Raw genomic sequence first — 19,947 nt, 5'->3', positions numbered from 1 at the left:
AGCTTTTCTAGTCCTCCATTATCACGTAATGGCCCAGGAGAAAAACTGAGAGAGACAGAGAGAAACACAAAGAGAAAGAGAGAAGAAACAGAGAAAGAAACAGATTGACAGAGATACAACAGAGTGGAACAGAGAGAGAAGATCCAGAGAGAAACAGAGAGAGAAACAAAATTGGACAAACACCAAATTGAGACTCTGCATGCAGAATTCTGCAAAAACATCCTTCGTGTACAACGTAAAACACCAAATAATTCATGCAAAGCAGAATTAGGTCGATACCCGCTAATTATCAAAATCCAGAAAAGAGACGTTAAATTCTACAACCACCTAAAAGGAAGCGATTCCCAAACCTTCCATAACAAAGCCATCACCTACAGAGAGATGAACCTGGAGAAGAGTCCCCTAAGTAAGCTGGTCCTGGGGCTCTGTTCACAAACACAAACAGACCCCACAGAGCCCCAGGACAGCAACACAATTAGACCCAACCAAATCAAGAGAAAACAAAAAGATAATTACTTTACTCATTGGAAGGAATTAACAAAAAACAGACACATAACAAAGCCAAACAAACACGTTTTGATTTGTATTTATTTCAAAGAGTACTCAGTGGCAGAATACCTGACCACTGTGACTGACCCAAAATGAAAGAAATCTTTGACTATGTACAGACTCAGTGAGCATAGCCTTACTATTGAGAAAGGCCGCCTTAGGCAGACCTGGCTCTCAAGAGAAGACAGGCTATGTGCACACTGCCCACAAAATGAGGTGGAAACTGAGCTGCACTTCCTAACCTCCTGCCAAATGTATGACCATATTAGAGACACATATTTCCCTCAGATTACACAGACCCACAAAGAATTCGAAAACAAACAACATTTTGATAAAATTTTGCCACAAGAAAAGGGCAACAAGTGAAGAACAAACACCATTGTAAATACAACCCATATTTATGTTTATTTATTTTCCCTTTTGTACTTTAACTATTTGCACATCGTTGCTACACTGTATATATACATAATATGACATTTCAAATGTCTCTATTCCTTTGGAGCTTTTGTGAGTGTAATGTGTACTGTTAATTTTTTATTGTTTATTTCACTTTTGTTTATTATCTATTTCACTTGCTTTGGCAAAGTTAACGTATGTTTCCCATGCCAATAAAGCCCCTTATATTGAATTGAAACAGAGAGAGAGAAACAGAAACAGAAACAGAAATAGCCCTTACACAGCCTGGAGGTGTGTTGGGTCATTGTCCTGTTGAAAAACAAATGATAGTCCCACTAAGCCCATTTTACCAAGAAGGAGAGTGATGGAGTGCTGCATCAGATGACCTGGCCTCTACAATCCCCCGACCTCAACCAAATTGAGATGGTTTGGGATGAGTTGGACTGCAGAGTGAAGGAAAAGCTGCCAACAAGTGCTCAGCATATGTGGGAACTCCTTCAAGACTGTTGGAAAAGCATTCCAAGTGAAGCTGGTTGAGAGAATGACAAGAGTGTGCAAAGCTGTCATCAAGGCAAAGGGTGGCTATTTGAGGAATCTCAAATATAAAATATATTTTGATTTGTTTAACACTTTTTTGGTTACTACATGATTCCATATATGTTATTTCATAGTTTGGATGTCTTCACTATTATTCTACAATGTAGAAAATAGTAAAAATAAAGAAAAACCCTTGAATGAGTAGGTGTTCTAAAACTTTTGACCGGTAGTGAATGTGGTGATGATTGACATGCTGGAATTTCTAAGAAACACATTGAGTGTGTCCAAAATGGCTCTGGTCAAATGTAGTGCCCGATGTCAAACACGAGCCAGTGACAGTTTTCCAACAGAAAGCTAACAATCACGACCTATAATTGATTTGACTAAGACAAATGCAGTTTTATTTCTGGATAATTGCGGTTTAATCCATCTTCCAGGGTAGATCTAATACAATTGTATTTATATATAACAGGGAACATTTTGATGTACATGACAGCGAAACAACTAAACGTTTTTGTTTCATTGCAGTCCAAAAATGGTAAAGGAATAAAACATGATCATACATTAAAACTTTATCTCTCACCCACCAAACTCATAAAAGCGAGAAACGGCCTCAGCCTATTCTAGGATGTAAAATCAGAGGACACAAAATGTCGCTACTCTTTCTTTCTCCTTCTTCAGATTATAATAATATTGTCACAGGGTTCGTACGGACAGTGGCAAGTCAAATTCAAGGACTTTCAAGTACTTTTTCAAGCACTAATATTTATTTTCAAGGACCATCAATTTGTAATAGTTCCTATTATGCAATTGTTTCTAGTCGCCACCAGATGGCAGTATATCACCACATCCTCATTAAAAATAAACAATAACATACCTTACAAGTTCTACTCAATAATACGTGTTTCACTACTTATTTACAAAATACATGAGTGATAAGTCAGTACTGATGATGTTGACTGATTTCCTTTATATGAACTGTAATTCAGTAAAATCTTTGAAAATGTTGCATGTTGTGTTTATATTTTTGTTCAGTGTACATAATAATATTAAATTGTCATTATTGTCACACCCTGATCTGTTTCACCTGTCTTTGTGATTGTCTCGACCCCTCTCCAGGTGTCGCCCATCTTCCCTGTTCTCTGTTCGTCTGTTGCCAGTTCGTCTTGTCAAGCATACCAGTGTGTTTTTCATACTCCTGGTTTCTTGAGTCCTATTTTCTAGGTTTCCGGGTTTTTTTTTTTTTTTCTTTCTGCCTGCCCTGACCCTGACCCTGACCCTGAGACTGCCTGCCGTTCTGTACCGTTTGACACTGCCCTGGATTACTGACCTCTGCCTGCCCTGACCCTGACCCTGCCTGCCGCTCTGTACCTTACGGACTCTGCCCTGGACTACCTACCTCTGCCTGCCCTTGACCTGTCCTCTGAATGCCCCCTGTTTATATAATAAACATCCGTTATTCGAACTGTCTGCCTCTGGGTATTTCCCTGAGCCGTGATAATTATATTTAAATTATCTTTATATATTTCACTAAATATTTGTAAGGGGGATGTCTGTTGACACGGCAGGAGTCGAGGGATGTTAAAATAATTCCCACTGTCAGCGGCGTCTCTCTCCTACTTGACTGAGGTAGATCGTTTCACCTCTCGGTCTATGTCGTGGGGGTGGAGTTTCCAGTTGGTGAGTGAATGCGCTGCTAACAAGGCAGATCCGGGGGATTAGGGGTACATAATTATTCATGAGTCCACTTATTCGCAGAGGTTGGCGTGATTATAACTCAGATCAAGAAGTCTTCTGAGCGTTGTTCAACGCTGGGAACGCAATACAGTGCCTTCGGAAAGTATTCAGACAACTTGACTTTTCGATATTTTGCTAAGTTACAGCCTTATTTTAAAATGGATTTAAAAAAAACTAAATGATCCATCTTCAATCTACACACAGTACCCATAATGACAAAGTCAAAACAGGTTTTTAGAATTTTTTGGCAAATGTATTAAAAATAAAAACAGAAATATCTTATTTACATAAGTATTCAGACCCTTTGCTATGAGACTTGAAATTGAGCTCAGGTTCATCCTGTTTCCATTGATCATCCTTAAGATGTTTTTACAAGTTGATTGGAGTCCACCTGTGGTAAATTCAATTGATTGGACATACCTGTCTATATAAGGTCCCACAGTTGACAGTGCATGTCAGAGCAAAAACCAAGCCATGAGGTCGAAGGAATTGTCCGTAGAGATCCGAGTCAGGATTGTGTTGAGGCACAGATCTGGGGAAGGGTACCAAAAAATGTCTACAGCATTGAAGGTCCCCAAGAACACAATGGCCTCCATTCCTAAATGGGATAAGTTTAGAACCACCAAGAATCTTCTTAGAGCTGGCCGCCCGGCCAAACTGAGCAATCAGGGACGTGACCAAGAACCTGATGGTTACTTTGACAGAGTTCCGGAGTTCCTCTGTGGAGATAGGAGAACCTTCCAGAGTGACAACCATGTCTGCAGCACTCCACCAATCAGGCCTTTATGGTAGAGTGGCCATACGGAAGCCACTCCTCAGTAAAAGGCACATGACAGCCCGCTCTCAGACCATGGGAAACAAGATTCTCTGGTCTGATGAAACCAAGATTGAACTCTTTGGCCTGAATGCCAAGCATCACGTCTGGAGGAAACCTGTCACCATCCCTACGGTGAAGCATGGTGGTAGCAGCATCATGCTGTGGGGATGTTTTTCAGCAGCAGGGACTTGGAGACTAGTCAGGATCGAGGCAAAGATTAACGGCGCAAAGTACAGAGAGATCCTTGATGAAAACCTTCTCCAGAGCGCTCAGGATCTCAGACTGGGTCAAAGGTTCACCTTCCAACAGGACCACGACCCTAAGCACACAGCCAAGACAACGCAGGAGTGGCTTTGGGACAAGTCTCTGAATATCCTTGAGTGGCCCAGTCAGAGCCCGGACTTGAACCCGATCCAACATCTCTGGAGAGACCTGAAAATAGCTGTGCAGCAACGCTCCCCATCCAACCTGACAGAGCTTGAGAGGATATGCAGAGAAAAACGGGAGAAACTCCCCAAATACAGGTGTGCCAAGCTTGTAGCGTCAAACCCAAGAAGTCTCGAGGCTGTAATCCGTGCCAAAGGCACTTCAACAAAGTGCTGAATAAAGGGTCTGAACACTTATGTAAATGTGTCAAAAAATGTATAAAACCTGTTTTTGCGTTGACATTATGTTGGTATTGTGTGAAGATAATTTTTTTAATAATAATTGAATAAGGCTGTAACGTAACAAAATGTGGAAAGAGTCAAGGGGTCTTAATGCTTTCCGAAGGCACTGTAACACTTGAAATGTCTATATTTTTTAAACCTGTAAGTGGTTAAACAATAATTAACAAAATAAAAGGTGAGAAAACGGTGTTGACCGTCCCCATTGATAAACATCAATATCCAGGCAAGGTGGAATCTAGATTTGCCCGGCATTTTAGCTATCGATGTAACGTTTGGCTGTGCCTAATCAGTCAATTCTGTACCTGCCTGGCTGAGTGTCATGAGTGGAATGAGTGAGCTCGCCTGGCAACCGCAGCGTGAAATACATGTGGTAATAAAACTCGGTAGTTTGCCTGGAAAATAATTTGCAAGACTAATACATTTTTCTAATATTTTTCATAGTAGTTTTCAAGTACCAACTTGAGAAAAAGTCAGATTTTCAAGGTATTCCAGTACTTGAATTTCCAAATTCAAGTACTTTGAGCACCTCAAGCACCTTGTGCGAACCCTGTTGTCTAGAAGAAATGAAACTATGAATAAAATAAATACATCGAAAAATAAGGGTACGAGCCAGTATTTCGCACATCTTTAAAAAAAAGTATATTTGAGAAAGTGTCATGGGGTATTATCTCCCCTTCTCTTTCTCTCTCCCCCTCTCTCCTCCTCCCCCTCTCTTTCTCTCTCCTCCTCACCCTCTCTTTCTCTCTCCCCCTCTCTCCTCCTCACCCTCTCTTTCTCTCTCCCACTCTCTCCTCCTCACCCTCTCTTTCTCTCTCCCCCTCTCCTCCTCACCCTCTCTTTCTCTCTCCCCCTCTCTCCTCCTCACCCTCTCTTTCTCTCTCCCCCTCTCCTAATCACCCTCTCTTTCTCTCTCCCCCTATCTCCTCCTCACCCTCTCTTTCTCTATCCCCCTCTCTCTCCTCCTCACCCTCTCTTTCTCAATCCCCCTCTCTCTCCTCCTCACCCTCTCTTTCTCTCTCCCCCTATCTCCTCCTCACCCTCTCTTTCTCTATCCCCCTCTCTCTCCTCCTCACCCTCTCTTTCTCTCTCCCCCTCTCTACTCCTCCCCCTCTCTTTCTCTATCCCCCTCTCTCTCCTCCTTACCTCTCTTTCTCTCTCCCCCTCTCTCCTAATCACCCTCTCTTTCTCCCTCCCCATCTCCTAATCACCCTCTCTTTCTCTCTCCCCCTCTCTCCTCCTTCCCCTCGTTTTCTCTCTCCCCCTCTCTCCTCCTCACCCTATTTTTCTCTCTCCCCCTCTCTCCTCCTCACCCTCTCTTTCTCTCTCCCCTCTCTCCTAATCACCCTCTCTTTCTCTCACCCTCTCTCTCCTAATCACCCTCTCTTTCTCTCTCTCCTCCTCACCCTCTCTTTCTCTCTCCCCCTCTCTCCTCCTCACCCTCATTTTCTCTCTCCCCCTCTCTCCTCCTCACCCTCTCTTTCTCTCTCCCCCTCTCTCTCTCCCCCACCCTCTCTTTCTCTCTCCCCTATCTCCTAATCACCCTCTCTTTCTCTCTCCCCCTCTCCTAATTATCCTCTCTTTCTCTCTCCCCTCTCTCCTAATCACCCTCTCTCTGTCTCTCCTCCTCACCCTCTCTTTCTCTCTCCCCCTCTCCCCTAATCACCCTCTCTTTCCCCCCTCTCTCCTCCTCACCCTCTGTTTCTCTCTTCCCCTCTCTCCTAATCACCCTCTCTTTCTCTCTCTCTCTCCTCCTCCTCCTCACCATCTCTTTCTCTCTCCCCCTCTCTCTCTCCTCCTCACCCTCTCTTTCTCTCTCCCCCTCTCTCCTAATCACCCTCTCTTTCTCTCTCTCCTCCTCACCCTCTCTTTCTCTCTCATCCCTCTCGTTCAATCACATGGAGGTCAGTGTCTCTCGTCTGTGCAGCGGTGAAACTAGAAGCTTTCCCTTGGGCTGGAGAGGTGATCCACGTAGGATTCAATTCACTTCCTTGTGCTTCTATCTGTCATATAACTGCCTCTGTGCACGATGGTTTCTATAGAGTACTGGTTTTTGGTGCACCAATATATTATCATCAACATCCACAGTGTACAACATTGTCCAAACAGTGCACTAACATTGTCTCCATTCACGTCCTTCTCTTCCTATCTGTTATAACTACCAACCTCCACTGTGAATCCAAATGAATGATAATAAGGGTTTTCTAAAAAAGGGGCGTAGGTGGTGATGACCGTGGTTGGCCAGTCGGCGTGGTTGGTCCAGTCCAAATTATACAACTATCCAGTCCAGATGTAACCATACTAAGCCACATTCAACTATCCAGTCCAGATGTAACCATACTAAGCCACATTCAACTATCCAGTCCAGATGTAACCATACTAAGCCACATTCAACTATCCAGTCCAGATGTAACCATACTAAGCCACATTGTAATTAATTAATTAATTACATGCGTTTTGAAACAGTGATCGGATATTGTTCTCCATGCGTTTTGAAACAGTGATCTGATGTTCTCCATGCGTTTTGAAATGTATGGAGTAAAAAGTACATTATTTTCATTTGGAATGTAGTGAAGTAAAAGTAAATGTTGTCAACAATTTTTTCTGGACAGAAGGTAAATCACGAATGACAATGTATAATGTCCCTTAATGAGAAACAATGACAAGATATCCCCTCACTGTTTCAAAACGCATGGAGAACAATATCAGATCACTGTTTCAAAACGCATGGAGAACAATATCAGATCACTGTTTCAAAACGCATGGAGAACAATATCCGATCACTGTTTCCAAACGCATGGAGAACAATATCCGATCACTGTTTCAAAACGCATGGAGAACAATATCCGATCACTGTTTCAAAACGCATGGAGAACAATATCCGATCACTGTTTCAAAACGTGGGCTCCCGAGTGGCTCAGCGGTCTAAGGCACTGCATCTCAGTGCTTGAGGCGTTACTACAGACCCCCTGGTTTGATTCCAGGCTGTATCACAACCGGCCGTGATTGGGAGTCCCATAGGGCGGCGCACAATTGGCCCAGCGTCGTCCGGGTTTGGCCGGTGTAGGCCGTCATTGTAAATAAGAATTTGTTCTTAATTGACTTGCCTAGTTAAATAAAGGTAAAATAATAAAAAATTATGTTAGGCCACTGGCAGTACTGTAGGAGAGAAGGTTGGATGGAGAAGAGGACTAGAGAGAAGAGGTATAAGCCTCTTGAAGCCTTCGCTTGAGACGGCTCTAGCCGGAGCCCGCGCCTTACCCTCCATCACCGTTCACAACGCCATAGCAAAACCCAAGCCCACTTAATGGTAATAGCGCTCACCGATGCCCCCTAGTGGCCGGTTCGGAAGTCATCTCTCGACGTCCTGGGTACTGGATCACATAAACGTCCCCCATTCATGAATTATAATTGATTCATTCTGACACATATCAGTAAAGTACAGTAGTATCTATGCAAATCCAGCACACTGACGTACACAGAAACAGCCATGACATGGGTCCACCATCCGTGTTTACGGAGCCACTAACCACACCAGACAAGCAGGTAAATGGGAAAGTCTAAACTAGAGCTGACCACCATGATCCCAGCTCCAGATTGGTTCCAGGAGACAGAGGATGCATCCCAAATGGCTCCCTCTTCCCTACAGAGCCCTTTGGGCCATGGGTCAAAAGTAGTGCACTACAATGGGAATAGGGTGTCATTTGGAATGCATTCTGAGAGACAGATTACATTACATAAACAGTAATAGATGTGTCTCTGTATGGATATGCAGGGTTGAGACTGGTGGTGTACAAATTCAACTGCCAGTCTGATTTCCTGCTACATCAGTTATTTGACTTGACAGGGGAGTCTTCCTCTAGGAAAGTATGTGGTTCACAACAAGGGATGTGTATTCAGTCACTTGCTGAAGGATGTTGGTCACGGCTTTGAGCATAACTTTCATCTCTGGGTATTTATGGTGTATTCAAACGCTGCACATGTCGTGTTTCAGTACTTGTCGGTGTTCCAGTACATGTTGGTGTTCCAGTACATGTTGGTGTACCGGTACATGCCGGTGTTCCAGTACATGTTGGTGTTCCAGTACATGTTGGTGTCCCAGTACATGCCGGTGTTCCAGTAGATGTTGGTGTACCGGTACATGCCGGTGTTCCAGTAGATGTTGGTGTACCGGTACATGCCAGTGTTCCAGTACATGTTGGTGTCCCAGTACATGTTGGTGTCCCAGTACATGTTGGTGTACCGGTACATGCCAGTGTTCCAGTACATGTTGGTGTACCGGTACATGTTGGTGTTCCAGTACATGTTGGTGTCCCAGTACATGTTGGTGTTCCAGTACATGTTGGTATTCCAGTACATGTAGAAACAAACAAACAAGCCCCTGTGTTGCTCATCAGACATGACAATAACACACGTGACATCTAGAGTCTAGACTCTGAAGGATGCACTAGCAAATCCTCATGATTTCTTGCCTCAGTAACTTTGTGATTTAATATATTTTGAAATCAGAGTGCCACACCATTTCATTCAGCATATTTAAGTAGAACAATTCAGTCAGCTCAGCTCACAGCAGCTTACAACTATAGCCGTCCCAAATACCACCCTATTCCCTACATAGTGCACTATTTCTGACAAGAGCCCTGGTCTAAAGTAGTGCACTATGTAGGGAATATGGTGCCATTTGGGACGCATGGGTAGTATCTCCCAGTGTGGGAGAGAAGATAAAACAGGTAGGAAGTATTTGTCATGGTGATGGATTGAGTAATATGTGATGTTCTAAACGTGTTGTCAGACTGGTTCCGTTGACTGATACAGGATGCCATACACAGCTAGGCTAGGCTAGGCTAGGTTATACAGGATGCCATACGCAGCAAGGCTAGGCTAGGCTAGGCTATACAGGATGCCATACGCAGCTAGGCTAGGCTAGGCTAGGCTATACAGGATGCCATACGCAGCTAGGCTAGGCTATACAGGATGCCATACGCAGCTAGGCTAGGCTAGGCTATACAGGATGCCATACGCAGCTAGGTTAGGCTAGGCTAGCAGACAGGTCCTCGTTTTGCCTGGTTCTCATGCTCTGGCTCTATGTCCAGTAATAGTGGTGACAGGTAAACGAGTGCTGATCTAGGATCAGGTCCCCCTACCCAATGAAATCTTATTCATTATAATCTAAGATGGCAGAACTGATCCTAGATCCTACTCTGAGACGCTTTATGAAAAAGGGTTTAGATCTACATGCGTTGACCCCATTTCGAGGACATGATACTGTATACACTATATATACACAAGTATGTGGACACCCCTTCAAATTAGTGGATTCAGCTGTTCCAGCCACACCCTTTGCTGACAGGTGTATAAAATCGAGCACACAGCCATGCGATCTCCATAGACAGACATTGGCAGTAGAATGGCCTTACTGAAGAGCTCAGTGACTTTCAACGTGGCACCTTCATAGTCAATTCGTCAAATTTCTGCCCTGCTAAAGCTGCCCTGGTCAACTGTAAGTGCTGTTATTGTGAAGTGGAAATGTCTAGGAGCAACAACGGCTCAGCCGCGAAATGGTAGGCTACACAAGCTCACAGAATGGGACCGCCGAGTGCTCGTCTGTCCTCAGTTGCAACACTCACTACCGAGTTCCAAACTGCCTCTGGAAGCAACGTCAGCACAATAACTGTTCGTCGGGAGCTTCATGAAATGGGTTTCTATGGCTGAGCAGCTGCATACAAGCCTAAGATCATCATGCGCAACGCCAAGAGTCGGCTGGAGTGGTGTAAAGCTCACCGCCATTGGACTCTTTAGCAGTAGAGTGATGAATCACGCTTCACCATCTGGCAGTCCGACGGACGAATCTGGGTTTGACCGATGCCAGGAGAACGCTACCTGCCCCAATGCGTAATGCCAACTGTAACGTTTGGTGGAGGAGGAATAATGGTCTGGGGCTGTTTTTCATGGTTTGGGCTAGGCTCCTTAGTTCCAGTGAAGGGAAATATTAACGCTACAGCATACAATGACATTCTAGACGATCCTGTGCTTCTAGCTTTGTAACAACAGTTTTGGGGAAGGCCCTTTCCTGTTTCAGCATGACAATGCCCCCGTGCACAACGCTAAGGTCCATACAGAAATGGTTTGTCGTGATCGGTGTGGAAGAACTTCACAGAGCTGAGAGAAACATAGCCAAGCACAAGCACCAGGGGTAGAAGGGAATCACTCTCTGAAGGCTGGTTCACAAGGCTACAGTACCCAGTAAACACTCATTGAGAAAGACAGAAGCTTCTCCATGATACAGCTACAGAACAACTAGTCTTATTGAGGCAGGCTCATATTGTTTGGCGCCAGGGCCAGGGCATGTCCACACAAACGCAGTACCACCACACAAAGCATCTGGAGGATTGTACGCAGTACCACCCCACTAACCATCTGGAGGATTGTACGCAGTACCACCACACTAACCATCTGGAGGATTGTACGCAGTACCACCACATTAACCATCTGGAGGATTGTACGCAGTACCACCACACCATTATAGGTCAACCATCTCCAGACACCTCTCTCTTACTCCTGATAATTTAGACTACCACGGCACCAGGTGTACCACCCACACCCACACCCGTGCCCTGTACCCTCTGCAGAGAAGAGTACACAGCGTCTTCCATTGTATGGTTTTCCCTCAAGCACATCCAAAGCTAAGTTAAGCCATGCCAGGCACCCCATCTGCAATTGCCTTAGAAAATAACGTATTATTTTGTACTTTAAAAAAGTTAAACTAACCAGCAATAGTGTGGAATGGAGAAAACTTCTGATGAGTATAAAGGAACCTCCAGTACACTGGTCTATTGAAGACTGAAACATTGGTTTATGATCAATTACATGTTTGGAAGCATGAAGTTCACCAGGAGTTTCCTAGCTATTCAGTTTCCATATGGATGTTTAAAAGTTGGTTGCGTTGGCTCCTGCCTGAGAAACTTGCGGATATGAAATCCTTCTCTAGTCTATTCTCCGGTCCGCTGCATGAGTAATCAATGTACTGTAGATATTTCCTCCCGTTCACAGCCCTTTTGGAAACGGCTGAGCCTAATTAGCCAGCTGATGTGTGTCGGTGTGGAGAGGATTCAGAGTGGATAGAAACACACACACACACACACACACACACACACACACACACACACACACACACACACACACACACACACACACACACACACACACAAACACACACACACACACACACACACACACACACACACACACACACACAGACACAAACACACACACTAACACACACACACACACACACACACACACACACACACACACACACACACACACACACACACACACACAACACACACACTAACACACACACACACACACACACTACACACACACACACACACACACACACACACACACACACACACACACACACACACACACACACACACACACACACACACACACACACACACACACACACACACACACACACACACACACACACACACACACACACACACACACACACACACACACACACACACACACACACACACACACACACACACACACACAAACACACACACTAACACACACACACACACACACACATACACACACACACACACACACTAACACACACACACACACACTAACACACACACACACACACACTAACACAGACACACACACACACACACACACACACACTAACACACACACACACACACACACTAACACAGACACACACACACACACACACACACACACACACACAACCCCTTAGGATCAGTAGAGTAGAGGATTATGGGAGTGGAGAGCCGTCGGGAAATAACCCACCACGATACAGAACAAAACCCTGCAACCAGGAAGAGAAAGCCCTTTTGGTGAATAATATGCTCATTCAACAGTTGCGTAATACTGTTGTGTACCAAATGGCATCATATTCCCTATATATATATAGAGGACTATGGGCCCTGGTCTAAAGTAGTGCACTATAAAGTGAATAGGGTTCCATTTGGGACACAGTCACTGTCATCCTGTGATTAATAAAGGGAGATAACAAAGGATGTTAGGGTCAGGGGGCAAACCCTCAGATGACATTAACAGACGTTTTACAGTGGCTTTACTGGCCCCGCTAAACTGTGATTGTTGTTGGACCAGTAACTGATTATGTTAAAGCATTGACCTCTGTCAAACTGCACTGCTAGAACGAAACTCTAGGCACCAACGTGAGACATTCATCAAGTGCACTGCATGTGCATTACAATTACTGGTTCTTTAACTAGCAGATGTTGGCAGGCTGTCCATCTCAATGTCATGTTAGCTTTATTAGCTAGTGTATTGGCCCACCCCAAAGTTCTCCTCATGGAAATGTAACAGAATAAAGTTATTTCTGTGACTTCCTGACCCGGGGCTTGATCTCGGGACCCCTATGTACACAACACTCCATCACTCAAAGTCGACCAATACTAGCTGACAGGGCAAGACTAAAGTCAACTGTCAAACCGTGAGGGATCTCAAGGAGGGTGACATCACGGCCAGACGGCTGCTAGGGCTTCAAAAGCCTCCCAGCTCACATCTGTTATATCTGCTACCTACAGAAAACAACCCTATAGCCTCTTATTTTGTCAACTACATCATAATAATAATAATAATAATAATAATAATAATAATAATAATAATAATAATAATAATAATAATAATAATAATAATAATAATTATAATTATAATAATAATAATAATATGCCATTTATACATATTGTTGTATTGTCTAATTGATTACAATTGTCATGGAAATCCCTAATAACAAAACGATCACTGTCCAAAACAGTCGATTAGGCTCCCTCAGTTTTCCAGTCCTTTGTGAACGAGGTGTTTCGGGACATGCTTGGTCGCGGTGTAGTGGTCTACATCGATGACATCCTGGTTTATTCTGCTACGCGCGCCGAGCATGTGTCCCTGGTTCGCAAGGTGCTGGCCCGACTGTTGGAAAATGACCTTTATGCTAAGCAGAGAAGTGTATGTTTTTCCAGCAGTCCATCTCCTTCCTTGGATATCGCATTTCCACCTCAGGTGTGGAGATGGAGGGAGATCGCATTTCAGCCATTAATCCACTTTACACCCTTTCAACGTGCACATTAAAGAACGTTAGAGAACATTCCACCGGAGAGGTCACTTCGGGACTCGCCTGATTCTCTGGACAGCTGTTGGAAGGCATTCACTCCCTTCTCTCCGTAGGATCCTTCTGACGCCACGGTAGATACGTAGGTCCAGCCCATGGCCTTGACTATGTCCACCATGGCTTGGGCCTGGAACGAGTCCGGAGGCACCACGCGGGAGAAGAAGTCGTACCGCCGGTCATCGCTCAGCTCCGGGGCCGTGGAGGCATAGCTGATCTGAGGAATCTGAGGAGAGAAGGGGCGAACAAGGGTTAAAGATGGAGACAACATCAAAATGCCGATCATGGCTGTTTTCTCTGATGTGTGACAGCTTGCTCCACGAGGTGGAATTCAACATGCTGGACAGATGGCAGTTAGCAATAGGACTGCACTACACATACATCATCCATATTTTTTATATGTTTTTAATCTATGAAAATAATAACTGCATTGTCAATCATCAGATGAATAGCCCCACTATCGATCACTGCAGCCTGCATAGTTCTCTGCATTTCCACACATGCATGAGTCCTCTGCTCTGCATACATGGAAACCCAGTGTGGTTGCATCCTTACCTACAAGTCTTATTGTCTAGACAGTCCTGCTGGGCTCTGAGAAACCACAGGCAAATGCCACTCAATGATATGTAGTCTGCATTCCATCTAACAAGCATGTCTACAGTCCTCTGCATGTCCTTATTTGTGTGAGATTTGACTCTATATTATGTTATTGTATAGACAGCCCTGTCTGCATGCCTCGGGCTCTATGGCCATGTTCACACTGCAGGCCTTAATGCTCCAATCAGTTTTGTTTTTTGAAATCCGTTTTTTGAAATACCACCGACTGTCCAAACAGCAAGTTACAAGTGACCAAAGGGATTTGTGCGCGTGTTCATTTGCTGACGTGGCTACGCTAGTTGTCATAGTAACGACGGGTGTGTGTGCGCGCAGTGGTGTAGGCTGATTGGCGGTGGTGGTGCTTCCTGTCGCTCAGAAGTTATGTGGCAAGCTAAGGTGACGACAATGCCTGTCGTGGACTTTTCCCAGTTGCTTTGACTGTTCAAAATCATAATGTAAGAACACTTTTAAAGCCTCAAAGAATAAGATGCTCCAACTTTCAAAACAATTCATTTTTTTGGCTAGCCACAGCAGTCAACTAGCTAGCTAGGTAGCTGTTTAGCTTTCTAGAACATTCACTCATTTGTTTTGTAAACATTTATCAAGCTAGTTGGCTACCACATGTTATTGTCAAACTGTCAACAGAGTAGCTAGCAAGCAACAAGACATGCCAAATAACAGTCGAAAAACCACTTGATGGCAAATAAATCAGATTTGACGGTTCAAACACAAGTCGCATGGCCATTTGTATCTGACTTCAAACCACATACGAAGGTGGATTTGAGTCACTTCAAACTGCCAATGTGAACACGTCTTTAGAAGCCAAAGTTCAATCATGAACCAATTCTGACAGAGATATCGAAACAAGCTTGACAGAGACACTCAAAGTTAGTTTTTTTTTTTTTTTATGGCCTTCAGCAAAACTTCACCGCTCAAAGTTAATGTTTAGTAATGTTTAGTAATAATGTTTAGTAATGTCATCAATATGTTGAATTTTTCTAACAGTTTTTCCACGTTGGGTAATTTCAGTTTATGGAGTTCAGAGCCTCGTACGGCGCACAATTGGCCCAACGCCATCCTGGGTAGGGGAGGGTTTTGCCGGCTGGGATTTCCTCATCATGCTCTAGTGACTCCTTGTGACATGCCACCCTGAACACGCCTGGGCTCTGCCACCCTGAACACGCCTGAACACGCCTGTTCACGCCTGTTCACGCCTGTTCACGCCTGTTCACGCCTGTTCAGGGTCGGGCCTGGTTTGAACTGGGACAGGAGACCGCCTAAGAATACCAGGTGCTGTAAGCTTTTTTTTTTTTTTTTTTTGGTACGATATCCCTCAAACTTCTAAATTAGTTTGACACCACTTGCTCTCAAGTTCACCACCGCAATTACATTCAGAGATAGTGTCTGGGATTACTTGACCATTTTGTCCATTTTGGTCTGGTCTCTTGGCCTTATCATTAAAAAAACAAGGTAATTCGCTCTCAGGAGAGAGCTCCCTTAGCTGTAAATCCCAACAACATGTTATTTCTTCAATTAGCCCTTTGATCTCTCTTAATTTAATGGAGAAGAGAAGAAGCATTCATCTGTAAATACTGCCCATTAGTAAAGGACTGGATTAGAGCAATGGATGTGGCTACAAGACTGTAGACGTAAAACGATTGAAGAACAGAAGTAAACTATAAAACTAGTCAGTTCAATGTAATATGACAGCTGAACACTACCAAATAGGAGTGGCTATGGGTGATATACTATGGCAGTAAACCATGGCTATGGGTGATATACTATGGCAGTAAACCATGGCTATGGGTGATATTCTATGGCAGTAAACCATGGCTATGGGTGATATACTATGGCAGTAAACCATGGCTATGGGTGATATACTATGGCAGTAAACCATGGCTATGGGTGATATACTATGCCAGTAAACCATGGCTATGGGTGATATACTATGGCAGTAAACCATGGCTATGGGTGATATACTATGGCAGTAAACCATGGCTATAGGTGATATACTATGGCAGTAAACCATGGCTATGGGTGATATACTATGGCAGTAAACCATGGCTATGGGTGATATTCTATGGCAGTAAACCATGGCTATGGGTGATATACTATGGCAGTAAACCATGGCTATGGGTGATATTCTATGGCAGTAAACCATGGCTATGGGTGATATACTATGGCAGTAAATCATGGCTATGGGTGATATACTATGGCAGTAAACCATGGCTATGGGTGATATACTATGGCAGTAAACCATGGCTATGGATGATATACTATGGCAGTAAACCATGGCTATGGGTGATATACTATGGCAGTAAACCATGGCTATGGGTGATGTACTATGGCAGTAAACCATGGCTATGGGTGATATACTATGGCAGTAAACCATGGCTATGGGTGATATACTATGGCAGTAAACCATGGCTATAGGTGATATACTATGGCAGTAAACCATGGCTATGGGTGATATTCTATGGCAGTAAACCATGGCTATGGGTGATATACTATGGCAGTAAACCATGGCTATGGGTGATATTCTATGGCAGTAAACCATGGCTATGGGTGATATTCTATGGCAGTAAACCATGGCTATGGGTGATATACTATGGCAGTAAACCATGGCTATGGGTGATATACTATGGCAGTAAACCATGGCTATGGGTGATATACTATGGCAGTAAACCATGGCTATGGGTGATATACTATGGCAGTAAACCATGGCTATGGGTGATATACTATAGCAGTAAACCATGGCTATGGGTAATATACTATAGCAGTAAACCATGGCTATAGGTGATATACTATGGCAGTAAACCATGGCTATGGGTGATATACTATGGCAGTAAACCATGGCTATGGGTGATATACTATGGCAGTAAACCATGGCTATGGGTGATATACTATGGCAGTAAACCATGGCTATGTTCTTGTCCCATCGCGCACTAGCGACTCCTGTGGCGGGGCGGGCGCAGTGCAAGCTGACATGGTCGCCAGGTGTACGGTGTTTCCTCTGACACATTGGTGCGGCTGGCTTCCGGGTTAAGCGGGCATTTGTGTCAAGAAGCAGTGCGGCTCGGTTGGGTTGTGTTTCGGAGGACGCACGGCTCTCGACCTTCGCCTCTCCCGAGTCCATGCGGGAGTTGCAGCGATGGGGAAAAAAACTAAAAATGTAATAATGGGGCGGCAGGTAGCTTAGTGGGTAAGAGCGTTGTGCCAGTAACCGAAAGGTCGCTGGTTCTAATCCCCGAGCCGACTAGGTGAAAGATCTGTCGATGTGCCCTTGAGCAAGGCACTTAACCCTAATTGCTCATGTAAGTCACTCTGGATAAGAGCGTCTGCTAAATGACTAAAAAAAATAAAATAAAATAAAAATAATAATAATAATAATAATAATAAAAAATAAAAGAATGGCTGACTCCGGAAAGACAAGGGGTAGAGGTCTGTGTATATTTGTAAACAACAGCTGGTGCAAGAAATCTAATACTAAGGAAGTCTCGAGGTTTGGATCACCTGAGGTAGAGTATCTCGTGATAAGCTGTAGACCACACTATTTACAAAGAGAGATTTCTTCTACAGTACCAGTCAAAGGTTTGGACACACCTACTCATTCCAGATTTTTTCTTTATGTTTACTATTTTCTACATTGTAGAATAAAAGTGAAGACATCAAAACTATGAAATAACCAAATAAAGTGTGAAACAAATCAAAATATATTTTCCATTTGAGATTCTTCAAATAGCCACCCTTTGCCTTGATGACAGCTTTGCACGCTCTTGGCATTCTCTCAACCAGCTTCATGAGGTAGTCACCTGGAATGCATTTGAGCCAATCAGTTGTGTTGTGACAAGGTAGGATTGGTATACAGAAGATAGCCCTATTTGATAAAAGACCAAGTCCATATTATGGCAAGAACAGCTCAAATAAGCAAAGAGAAATGACAGTCCATCATTACTTTAAGGCATGAAGGTCAGTCAATACGGAACATTTCAAGAACTCTGAACGTTTCTTCATGTGCAGTCACAAAAACCATCAAGCGCTATGATGAAACTGGGAGCCCAGAGTTACCGCTGCTGCAGAGGATAAGTTTATTAAGAAATTGCAGCCCAAATAAATGCTTCACAGAGTTCAAGTAACAGACACATCTCAACATCAACTGTTCAGAGGGGACGCTGCTGCTACTCTGTTAATTATTTATGCATAGTCACTTTAACTCTACCCACATGTACATATTACCTCAACTACCTCAACTAGCCGGTGCCCCCGCACATTGACTCTGAACCGGTACCCCCTGTATATATAGCCTCCCTACTGTTATTTTATTTTACTTCTGCTCTTTTTTTGTCAACACATTTTTGTTGTTGTTGTTTTATTAAACTTTTTTATAAAAAAATAAATGCATTGTTGGTTAAGGGCTGTAAGTAAGCATTTCACGGTAATGTCTACACCTGTTGTATTCGGCGCATGTGGCAAATAACATTTGATTTGATTTGATATGATTTGAATCAGGCATTCATGGTCGATTTGCTGCAAAGAAACCACTGCTAAAGGACACCAATAAGAAGAAGAGACCTGCTCGGGCCAAGAAACACGAGCAAAGGACATTAGACCGGTGGAAATGTGTCCTTTGGCCTGGAGTCCAAATTTGAGATTTTTGGTTCCAACCGCCGTGTCTTTGTGAGACGTAAAGCATGGAGGAGGAGGTGTTATGGTGTGGGGGTGCTTTGCTGGTGACACTGTCTGTGATTTATTTAGATTTCAAGGCACACTTAACCAGCATGGCTACCACAGCATTCTGCAGCGATACTCCATCCCATCTGGTTTGGGCTTAGTGGGACTATCATTTGTTTTTCAACAGGAAAATATTGAGAGAATGACAAGAGTGTGCAAAGCTGTCATCAAGGCAAAGGGTGGCTATTTGAAGATTCTCAATATAAAATATACTTTGATTTGTTTAACACTTTTTTGTTTACTACATGATTCCATATGTGTTATTTCATAGTTTTGATGACTTCACTATTATTCTACAATGTAAAAAATAGTTAAAAAAAAAAAAAAAAACTTGAATGAGTAGGTGTGTCCAAACTTTTGACTGGTAGTGTATATTTTTTGTAGCTGTCTATTTACCACCACAAATCGATGCTGGCACAAAGATTGCCCTCAATGAGTTGTATAAGGCCACAAGCAAACAGGAAAACGCTCAGCCAGAGGCAGCGCCCATAGTTGCCGTGGACTTTAATGAAGGGAAAGTTAAATCCGTTCTAACTAATTTTCACCAGAATGTTAAATGTGTAACCAGAGGAAAAGAAACGCTAGACCACCTTTACTCCACACACAGAGACGCGTACAAAGCTCTCCCTCGCCCTCCATTTGGCAAATCTTACCATAATTCTATCCTCCTGATTTCTGCTTATAAGCAAAAACTAAAGCAGGAAGCACCAGTCACTCGGTTAATAAGGAAGTGGTCAGATGAC

General features: G+C 43.6%; 1 pseudogene across 1 annotated transcript in view; it reads right to left on the bottom strand.

Annotated features, from left to right (window-relative positions):
• Nucleotides 1-19,947, bottom strand: part of LOC311138293 (metabotropic glutamate receptor 7-like) — a 252,959-nt pseudogene that overhangs the window by 158,464 nt on the left and 74,548 nt on the right. The window contains exons 2-4 of the transcript in view: nt 13,845-14,102; nt 8,699-9,090; nt 26-45 (exon numbers count right to left, since the gene is read on the bottom strand). The product of the transcript in view is annotated as a metabotropic glutamate receptor 7-like (transcript). The remainder of the gene's footprint in view (nt 1-25; nt 46-8,698; nt 9,091-13,844; nt 14,103-19,947) is intronic.

Source organism: Coregonus lavaretus (assembly GCF_964263955.1).
Source record: "Coregonus lavaretus genome assembly, chromosome: 12".
Classification (NCBI taxonomy): Eukaryota; Metazoa; Chordata; class Actinopteri; order Salmoniformes; family Salmonidae; genus Coregonus; species Coregonus lavaretus.
The sequence above is the reverse complement of the archived record's forward strand: the minus strand, read 5'-3'. Positions and strand labels throughout refer to the sequence as shown.